We start from the raw sequence: 11,781 nt of genomic DNA, 5'->3' as shown, positions 1-11,781 counted from the left end.
CATCGCAACAAAAAAGATAGCGCCTGACTGAGAAGTCCGCCCAGTGTTCCAAGAACACACACCCCTCCTTCCTACAGCAGTCTCTAAGCCACACATTTACCTCCCTGATATCCCTCTGCCTCCCTGGGCTAGCGCGTGGCACTGGTAATATTTCAGAAAATATTACCTTAGATATCCTTTCTTTTAGTTTCTGGCCTAAATCCCTACAATCTTTCTTAAGGACATCCCACCTACTACTAACTTTGTTGTTGCTGCCAACGTGTACCAAGACCACTGGGTTGTTCCCAGCCCCTCCCAACAATCTGTCTACTGCGATGTGCCATACCCGAGCACCCGAGAGACAACTGACCATACGGCGATAGCGATCCCGGTAGCAGATTGCCCTATATGCCTTCCTGATGATAGAGTCCCCTACCACCAGCATCAGCCTGGGTGCCTCTCTAACTGTCATCCCATCTGAGCCAGAGAGACCACTCCTCCGGTTGCTAGAGGGAACAGTCTCCTCCAGCTCCGTCAATTCATTGCTATCATCCACCGAATCTTCGTCCAATCAGGAAAATTTGTTCGGTTTTGATAATTCAGAGATGTCTTGCCTCCCCTTCTTTTTCTTCCTTCTAACAGTAACCCAACTGGCTACCTGATTATCCTCGTCTATCGGTGACCCCCCTTGCAACTCCTCCACCGTTCTATCTAAACTTTGCTCGAGATTATGAATATCCCTCAGTCACGTAATGGTTTGCTCTAGTTCAGTTATCTGGGCTTCCAGGGCAACCATTCGCACACATCTCGTGCATATGTATTTGCACTGGGCCGGCTGCTCCAGGTGCGCATACATCTTACACGACACGCACTGAGTGAGACTCTAAATCACGGCCCCTCCCATTTGTTTTGAAAACTCTAACTCCCTATTACCTTCTGAAGAACAATGCAAACTATGCAATGCGATATTGACTATGACCTAGCTGTGAAGAGAATCAATATTCACAACACAGCAGAAATAGTTAAATCAATCACATACACAATAAAGTAAATAAGTATAACTTATCTGAGTGAATCCTCTCCTTTATCACCTCTCCTTCTCCTTGCAGTTGCTCCAGCTCTCTTCACCTCCTTCTCACTTGCTGCCGTGCACCCGGCTTCCGGCCCCTACTTCATCCGCAGTCCTCACTCACCCAGCAGCAGCAGCCCTCACACCCTTTGTCTGCCCCAGCAACACACTCTCACTCACTCACCCCTGCAGCAGCTGCAGCACTCACACTCTTTCTCACCCCCAGCAGCACACACTCAGTCACTCAACCACTAACAGCTGCACTCAAAGTTCCCTCTTTCACACACTTTTCACACACTTACACACACGTAAATGTGGCCCTCACATGCTTGCTTACTTACTCACTCACTCCATAAGCCAAGGTAGCAGCAACGGTCCGGCAGTGACCTCGCACTCACACAATCCCACTCACTCCTACACACATATATAGTATATGTATATATTTTTAGACAGTACTAGTGTATTGCACAGGTTCTCAAACTCGGTCCTCAGTACCCCGCACAGTGCATATTTTGCAGGTCTCCTCACAGAATCGCAAGAGAAATAATTAGCTCCACCTGCGGACCTTTTAAAATGTGTCTGTGAGTAATTAACACACCTGTGCACCTGCTGGATTACTATAAAAACATGCACTGTGTGGGGTCCTGAGGACCGAGTTTGAGAACCACTGGTGTATTGGATCAAATGATCCGTGGTGCTTTTGCCGCAGTTTATGAACAGAGTTATGTTTGTTATTTGCCTATTAGTTATCATACATTGAAACTATGCTGCAAGTTTGTTACATTTGACTAAGGCCCTCATTCTGAGTTGTTCGCTCGCTAGCTGCTTTTAGCAGTCGTGCAAACGCTAAGCTGCCACCCTCTGGGAGTGTATCTTAGCTTAGCAGAAGTGCGAACGAAAGGATCGCAGCGCTGCAACAAAAAAAAATTGTGCAGTTTCTGAGCAGCTCCAGACCTACTCCTAGCTTGCGATCACTTCAGACTGTTTAGTTCCTGTTTTGACGTCACGAACACACCCTGCGTTCGGCCAGCCACGCCTGCGTTTGTATCTGACGCGCCTGCATTTTTCCACACACTCCCCGAAAACGGTCAGTTACCTCCCAGAAACACCCACTTCCTGTCAATCACTCTGCTGCCAGCAGTGCGACTGAAAATCATTGCTAGACCTTGTGTGAAACTACTTCGGCTGTTGTGAAAGTATGACGCGCATGCATACACATGCGCAGAAGTGCCGCTTTTTTACCTAACCGCTGCGCTGCGAACGAAAACAGCCAGCGATCAACTCGGAATGACCACCTGTCACAACTGAGGGTCTAGGCTGACAGGAGGAAGCCTCAGTTGTAGGGGCTGAGATAAAGTTGAACTTGGGAGGTTTAATCAGACCCCTGGACATGTAAGTGTAAAAGGATTACCCGAAGGTGTGACCATGACAACCAGGTTTAAAAGTCAATAAAAGATTTATTAACAGACTCCGTATTAATACAACAGTAATCAAAGATGATAATGAGCAGTAATAAATGATACAGCACCTTGGGAGGCGCCACAGAGCACTGGTAGGTTGAGGAACGGATGTTAAAGTCCCATTGATGGAATATCCTTACCAGGCCTGTCTGTAGTAGTGAAGGTAGCCGAGGAACATGCCAGCAGATGTAACAGGTGAAGCTGGTAACGCTGTAACTTGAACAGATTGCTGTAGATACTGGATGGAACCAGCCAGATGGTAGAAACACGGAGTGGATGCTGAATGGAATCAGCCAGGTGATAGAACACGGAGTGGATGCTGAATGGAATCAGCAAGGTGATGAAGACACGGAGTGGTTGCTGGATGGAACCAGCCAGGTGATGAAGACACGGAGTGGATGCTGGATGGAACCAGCCAGGTGATGGGATGAAGCTAGGGAGCGTGGATACTGGAAAGATGAACGGTGGTTACCGATGGTTTGTGGATACTGCTGGTATGTTGGTATTCACTGGAACAACACCGGCCCTTTAAGGAAACTGGATACTGCTGGAAGCTGACCACTGGAAGCAGATCGTTCGTAGCTGGAAGCTGGAGTAGTCACGGAGGACTGTAGAGTCAGGCTGCACCGCAGGATGGAAGCAGGTGCGGGTCTCTAGTGGCTGCTGGTAACAGGAGCTGGAAACCTGGAGAAACAATCACAGGAGAGAGAGAGACTGGAACAAGGTTTGACAACCAAAGCACTGACGCCTTCCTGGACCAGGCACAGGATACTTATACCTGCAGCAAGGCAGGCATTGGCTGGGCAATTATGCAGATTCCAGGAGCAGCGGATTGGTGGAGACTGAGGCATGTGACAAACCAACATGGCTGCGCCCATGTTAGCACTTGGAGGGAAAGTCAGTTTGAGAAAACCATGTGGAGATTCAGCATCAATGGCGGCGCAGGCCGCGGAGGGCAGGAGACGTCACACTGGTAACCTGCACGCTGGAACATATGGATGACAGCGGAGATCGCGGCAGACATGAAACGCCACACTGACAATCAGGAACTGGAACACAGGAGCGGCGGCGAAGGCCGCAGAGGCTGGAGACGCCAAATGCGATGCCGCTTGTGACAGCGTCTCAGAGTGACAGAAGGGAGATGTAGAACGTGGACATCAGTAACACAGGTGAGATCCGGTCCTGGAACGCTGAGCCAGCCTCAGGAGACATCTAAATGGCAGATAATGGCGTCCAGATACCCGGATCGTGACAGCACCACCCCCTTTAGGAGTGGCCCCAGGACACTTCTTAGGCTTCTGAGGAAATTTAGAGTGGAAATTCTGGACCAAGGCAGGCTCATGGACATCAGAAGCATTGGTCCAAGAGCGTTCTTCAGGACCATAGCCCTTCCAGTCAATAAGATATTGCAACTGACCGTAACGGAAACGGGAATCTAGAATCTTGGCAACTTCATACTCAACTCCCTGTTGAGTCTGAACTTTAGGAGCCGGAGGTAGTGCAGAATGAAAGCGATTCAGAATCAGTGGTTTCAGAAGGGAAACATGGAATGTCCTAGGTATTTTCAAGAAGGGGGGTAACTGGAGTCTGTAAGCAACAGGATTGACGACTTGTTCAACTCGAAAAGGATCGATGTAACGAGGTGCAAACTTCATGCTGGGAACTCTTAGCCTCAAATTCTTCGTAGACAACCACACACGATCACCACTTTGAGAGCAGGAACTGCCCTACGCTTCCTATCCGCAAACTTCTTGTACCTGAATGATGCTTTGAGCAGAGCCGCTCGCACATTTTTCCAGTTATTTGAAAACTGGCGTAAGGTGATATACACTGCTGGTACTGAAGTCGCTGGAAGCGGCTGGAATTCTGGAACTTTAGGGTGGAAACAATAGTTAATGAAGAATGGTGTTGAAGAAGATGAGGAATTATATTGGTTGTTGTAGCTGAACTCTGCCCAGGGAAGGAGTTGAACCCAGTCGTCTTGAGAGGAAGATACATAGATGCGGAGGAAGGCCTCCAAGTCCTGATTCACCCTCTCAGTTTGACCATTGGTCTGAGGATGGTAAGCTGTAGAAAACTTTAATTTGACTTGGAGGGCTTGACACAAACTTCGCCAGAACTTGGCTACAAATTGTACTCCTCTATCAGAGATAATCTCTTCAGGAAGACCGTGAAGTCGGAAAATTTCTTGAATGAATACTTGAGCCAACTTGGAAGCTGACGGAAGACCGGTGAGAGGAATGAAATGTGCCATCTTGGTGAACCGGTCAACTACCACCCAGATGGTATTAAACTTGTTGCACATAGGCAGGTCTGTAACAAAGTCCATCGACAAATGGGTCCATGGTCGACGGGGAACGGATAATGGAACCAGTTGCCCCGCAGGCGACTGGCGGGATACTTTGTGTTGGGCACATTTTGGGTAAGATGCAATAAACTCTGTGACGTCCTTCTTCAGAGTTGGCCACCAATAAGACCTAGAGATAAACTCAAGGGTTTTCTGAATGCCTGTATGTCCGGCGAAACGGGAAGCATGGGCCCAATGCATGAGCTTCTTCTTTAATACCGGTTTCACAAAGCTTTTCCCTGGTGGGGGCGTAGAGTCCATCCTTACCGTGGAGAATGCCAACAGATTAATAATAGGATGCTTGTCAGAAGACTCCGACTCATTTTCTTGCTCCCAAGAGCGGGAAAGGGCATCGGCCTTGCGATTATGAGAGCCCGGACAGAACTGGAGTTTAAAGTCGAACCTGGAAAAGAAAAGTGCCCATCTGGCTTGACGAGGGTTAACACCGCTCCTACTCCAACGGAGGAGGCATCCACCTCTAGGATGAAAGGAGTGTCGATGTCAGGCTGTTTCAAGACCGGAGCAGAGATGAATCGTTGCTTTAAAAGATGAAAAGCTTGCGTAGCTTCTTCAGACCACTTGGACGGATTAGCACCCTTTCTGGTCAACGCAGTGATAGGCACCACAATGGTGGAAAAGTCTCATATAAACTTTCTGTAGTAATTGGTGAATCCTAGAAACCTCTGGACCCCTTTGAGGGTTAAAGGTATCGGCCAATTCTGGATTGCTTGTAGTTTATCAGGATCCATCTCTAGTCCGGAACCGGACACAATGTAGCCTAGAAACGGAATGGATTTGACTTCAAAAACACACTTCTCTAATTTGCAATAGAGATGATTGACTCGAAGACGGGACAGAACCTCCTTTACCCAGAAACGATGTTCCCCTAGATTATTAGCAAAGATGAGTATATCATCTAGATAAACCACGACATGGTGGTATAAGATGTCTCTGAAGATCTCATTCACAAAATGCTGGAAGACAGCTGGAGCATTACTTAATCTGAAGGGTATGACGAGGTACTCATAATGTCCATCATGGGTGTTAAAGGCGGTCTTCCACTCGTCACCCTCTCGGATCCGGATGAGATTGTAGGCACCCCTCAAATCCAACTTTGTAAAGATGGTTGCTCCGCTGACTCTATCGAAGAGTTCTGTAATCAAGGGTAAAGGATATCGGTTTTTAACGGTAATGTCGTTCAAGCCTCTGTAGTCGATGCACGGCCTCAGGCCACCGTCTTTCTTCTTCACGAAGAAGAAACCTGCTGGAGAAGAAGAAGGTCGGATGAAACCCTTCGCCAGATTCTCCTTAATGTATTCTTCCATAGAGTGCGTCTCTGGAATGGACAACGGATAAGTTTGGCCTCGAGGTGGAACCTTCCTTGGAATGAGATCGATTGGACAGTCCCATTCTCTATGAGGAGGAAGGATATCAGCAGAAGCTTTACTGAACATGTCCGTATAGTTTCGATATGGAGGAGGTGGAACATCAGACGACCTAGAGGAGGAAGAACAAACAGGAAGCACTTTGGACAAACAGGTCTCAGCACAGGAGGGACCCCATGCTAGTATTTGCGTAGTCTTCCAATCAATCAATGGATTGTGGAGACGAAGCCATGGAAGGCCCAAAACCACTGGATGTGTGGCTCTTGGAATCACTAAAAAAGATATAAATTCTGAATGAAGAACTCCGACTTTCAGACAAACTGGTAGAGTCCTTAGAGAAATAACTGCATCAAAAATCTTACTGCCATCCACGGCAGTCAAGGAAATGGATGAAGGAAGTCTCTCGGTGGGTAGAGACCACCGTTTAACATCTGCTTCAGTTATGAAATTCCCAGCTGCTCCGGAATCTAGGAGGGCAATGAGGTTCCTATAACGTTGAGCAATTTGAAGCGAGACTGGGAGATTACAATCATGAGGAGATGGAGAGGAGAGCATTACTCCTAGCCGGCCCTCTCCTTGGCGAGCTAGGATTTGAAGTTTCCCGGACGCTTGGAACAAACATTGATTGCGTGAGATGGAGCTGCACAGTAAAGACAGAGGGACTCGGAAAGACGTCTTCGGCGCTCAGCAGGAGATAGACGAGAATGACCAATTTGCATGGGCTCATCTTTGGATGGAGACGGTTGACGAGGAGGAGGAGCAGAAGATTTTGGAGTAGATGACCTTCCCCGCTCAGTTGCTCTTTCTCTGAACCGTAGATCAACTTTTGTACATAATGAGATTAGCTCATCCAACTTAGAGGGCAAGTCTCTGGTAGCTAATTTGTCCTTGATGCGTTCTGATAAGCCATGCCAGAATGCAGCATATAGGGCTTCGTCGTTCCATGCCAGTTCGGATGCCAGAATCTTGAACTGTATAAGATACTGTCCCACAGTTCGCGTTCCTTGGCGTAACCGGAGAATCTCAGAAGAAGCTGAAGTTATTCGGCCTGGCTCGTCGAAGATGCGCCTAAATGTTGTTACAAAGTCAGTATAGGAGGACAGCAGGGTATCGGACTTCTCCCATAAAGGTGATGCCCAGTCAAGGGCTGAGCCACTAAGGAGGGAAATAATATAGGCAATTTTAGTACGGTCACTGGGAAAACTGGCGGGTTGTAGCTCAAAGTGAATTTCACATTGATTGAGAAATCCCCTGCAGAATCTTGGAGATCCATCAAATTTTGCTGGCGTTGGAAGATGAAGACGTGGAGCAGAAATGGGTAAGGTGGGTGAGGTTACAGCTGGTGTCACTGTGGTGGACGCACCGGATGCGCCAGATCCATGGAGGGTTGTTTGGATCCCATCCAGCTGAGTAGAGAGATCCTGGAGACAGCGGATAATGTGGCCTTGTGCAGCCTCCTGATGTTCGAGTCTGGCTGCCAGTTCTTGCATCGGCCTGGCCGCTTGATCCTGGTCTCCGGCTGGATTCATCTGGTCAGTGCTTACTGTCACAACTGAGGGTCTAGGCTGACAGGAGGAAGCCTCTGTTGTAGGGGCTGAGATAAAGTTGAACTTGGGAGGTTTAATCAGACCCCTGGACATGTAAGTGTAGAAGGATTACCCGAAGGTGTGACCATGACAACCAGGTTTAAAAGTCAATAAAAGATTTATTAACAGACTCCGTATTAATACAACAGTAATCAAAGATGATAATGAGCAGTGATAAATGATACAGTTCCTGGATCACTATAACCTTGGGAGGCGCCACAGAGCACTGGTAGGTTGAGGAATGGATGTTAAAGTCCCATTGATGGAATATCCTTACCAGGCCTGTCTGTAGTAGTGAAGGTAGCCGAGGAACATGCCAGCAGATGTAACAGGTGAAGCTGGTAACGCTGTAACTTGAACAGACTGCTGTAGATACTGGATGGAACCAGCCAGATGGTAGTAACACGGAGTGGATGCTGAATGGAATCAGCCAGGTGATAGAACACGGAGTGGATGCTGAATGGAATCAGCCAGGTGATGAAGACACGGAGTGGTTGCTGGATGGAACCAGCCAGGTGATGAAGACACGGAGTGGATGCTGGATGGAACCAGCCAGGTGATGCAGACACGGAGTGGATGCTGGATGGAACCAGCCAGGTGATGCGATGAAGCTAGGGAGCGTGGATACTGGAAAGATGAACGGTGGTTACCGATGGTTTGTGGATACTGCTGGTATGTTGGTATCCACTGGAACAACACCGGCCCTTTAAGGAAACTGGATACTGCTGGAAGCTGACCGCTGGAAGCAGATCGTTGGTAGCTGGAAGCTGGAGTAGTCACGGAGGACTGCAGAGTCAGGCTGCACCGCAGGATGGAAGCAGGTGCGGGTCTCTAGTGGCTGCTGGTAACAGGAGCTGGAAACCTGGAGAAACAATCACAGGAGAGAGAGAGACTGGAACAAGGTTTGACAACCAAAGCACTGACGCCTTCCTGGCCCAGGCACAGGATACTTATACCTGTAGCAAGGCAGGCATTGGCTGGGCAATTATGCAGATTCCAGGAGCAGCGGATTGGTGGAGACTGAGGCATGTGACTGAAACCAACATGGCTGCGCCCATGTTAGCACTTGGAGGGAAAGTTAGTTTGAGAAAACCATGTGGAGATTCAGCAGCAATGGCAGCGCAGGCCGCGGAGGGCAGGAGACGTCACACTGGTAACCTGCACGATGGAACATATGGATGACAGCGGAGATCGCGGCAGACATGAAATGCCACACTGACAATCAGGAACTGGAACACAGGAGCGGAGGCCGCAGAGGCTGGAGACGCCAAACGCGATGCCGCTTGTGACAGCGTCTCAGAGTGACAGAAGGGAGACGTAGAATGTGGACATCAGTAACACAGGTGAGATCCGGTCCTGGAACGCTGAGCCAGCCTCAGGAGACATCTAAATGGCAAATAATGGCGTCCAGATACCCGGATCGTGACACCACCTATGTTGTAACTTTGAAATGTACCTATGCGCTCCAGCTTTCTCTTCACTCTCTATTTACACTGTTTCCACGGCTACCCTGACAGGACGGCTGGGCTGGCTCGGAACTTCGGCTGATGATGTCAGCATGCCAGACTGCTGTGGATGTTGCCTCGCTACAGGTGTTTGTGTTCACTAGTGATTGAAATCTGTTTAGGTAAGTCAATTTGTTCACTGTGTGTTCTCTTATGACGGATTACAAGTTTTGAAACGTTACAATCAAACTGCGGCAACAGTTAACTTTATTTGTTTGGAAGTCCGTGTGAGTGCCACCTCTAATCACTACTGCATTGCTTCTATCCGTGGACGTCACTGGTGCATATAAATACTTATGGAATGGTAAATAACTGAAAATTAACAAATGAAAAGTAAATGTCTTGGCACTCCCCATGCTCAACAGTCATTCTGCTGCAATGACCTGCAGCCAACATCCACCATGCTCTTCCTGGAACAGCAAACTACAAAACTCTGGCCTACTAACTGGCCTCTATCAGGCATCAGTGCCTCGTGAGGTTGGTGTATGGGAGTTTTAAACTCTTCTCCTGCTTTTGACTTCCTGCTGCCTCTGGGTGAGCTGGAAAACCCAGAATTCATTTTTTCCCCTTGGAGCTGTGCAGCCCAGAAAGCCCACAGTTCCAAATTACTACTGCAAGTACAGTATGTGCAGGTTTTATTTTCCTCTCTCTTGAAGGGAGCTAATCTCACAGAGATGTGACTATATCTTCTCACATCCTCTCATCTCTGCTTTTGTTTGGATCAGTCTTCAATGTCTCCTGAAACCAGGGTGTTTCCCCATCTTTAGTAAATATTTGACCTTATACAACATCAATCCCATTAATCCCTTAGTGTTTTATTGTTAGATACAGTGGGGCAAAAAAGTAATTGGACAGCCACCACTCGTGCAAGTTGACCCACTTAAAAAAGGGAGAGGTCTGTAATTTTCATCATAGGTACACTTCAACTGTGAGAGACAGAATCTGAAAAAAAAAATAGGAAATCACATTATTTGTATATTCTTGTGGAAAATAAATATTCGGACAATCAAAGAGTTTAACTTAATGCTTTGTAATATAAGAAAAAGACAGTTGAGATGATCCGCAACAAGAAAACCCTTATTACCATAAATATTGTTGGAGAATAAGTAAATATACACAAAAGGGTCTACAAACCAGATACCTATACTTGCTGTGGAAATCCGTCACAGGCAGAGGTTGGTGTTGCTCCCCAGAGTCAGAAAGTCAAAGTAGAAGTAGAGAGAAAAGAAGACTCTATTTTGGGGGCACTCTTTGAAATACAAAACAGGGCTAATTTATCCTAGTTGTCTTAAAATATAACCTTTATTAATCCATTAAAATATAACATTGTAACAAACATAAACATATAGAACTTCACATTGATCTTCATAAAAGTACTACTTGCTCCTCATACACACTTCACACTCCGGTCACTGAGGGTGCAGGGTGCTGGGGGGGGGGGGCGCCCTGAGAAGCAATAAATACACCTTGGCTGGCAAATATATCACAATATATAGCCCCAGAGGCTATATATGTGATAAATTCCCCTGCCAGAATCCATAAAAAAGCGGGAGAAAAGTCAGCCGAAAAAGGGGCGGAGCTATCTCCCTCAGCACACTGGCGCCATTTCTCCCTCACAGCTCCGCTGGAAGGAAGCTCCCTGGCTCTCCCCTGCAGTCTACACTACAGAAAAGGGTAAAAAAGAGAGGGGGGGCACTAAATTTATGCGCAATATACATATAGCAGCTATAAGGGGATATAATTTAGTTAATCCCTGATTTATATAGCGCTCTGGTGTGTGCTGGCATACTCTCTCTCTGTCTCCCCAAAGGGCTTTGTGGGGTCCTGTCTTCTGTCAGAGCATTCCCTGTGTGTGTGCGGTGTGTCGGTACGGCTGTGTCGACATGTTTGATGAGACTTATGTGGAGGAGGAGCAGGTGCCTATAAATGTGTTGTCACCCCCTGCGGGGCAGACACCGGAGTGGATGGATTTGTGGAAGGAATTACGTTAAAGTATCGACTCCTTACATAAAAAATTTGACGACATGCCAAATGCGGGGCAGCCGGCTTCTCAGCCCGTGCCTGCCCAGACGTCTCAAAAGTCATCAGGGGCTCTAAAACGCCCGCTACCTCAGATGGCAGACACAGATGTCGACACGGATACTGATACCAGTGTCGACGACGACGAGATTAATGTAATGTCCAATAGGGCCACTCGTTATATGATTGAGGCAATGAAAAATGTTTTACACATTTCTGAGGTGACCCCAGGTACCACAAAAACGGGTATTATGTTTGGGGAGAAAAAACTACCAGTAGTTTTTCCCCCTTCTGAAGAATTGAATGAAGTGTGTGAACTAGCGTGGGCTTCCCCCGATAAAAAATTGGTAATTTCAAAAAAATTACTAATGGCGTACCCTTTCCCGCCAGAGGATAGGTCACGTTGGGAAACACCCCCTAGGGTGGATAAA

Source organism: Pseudophryne corroboree, chromosome 10, assembly GCF_028390025.1.
Source record: "Pseudophryne corroboree isolate aPseCor3 chromosome 10, aPseCor3.hap2, whole genome shotgun sequence".
Classification (NCBI taxonomy): Eukaryota; Metazoa; Chordata; class Amphibia; order Anura; family Myobatrachidae; genus Pseudophryne; species Pseudophryne corroboree.
The sequence above is the reverse complement of the archived record's forward strand: the minus strand, read 5'-3'. Positions refer to the sequence as shown.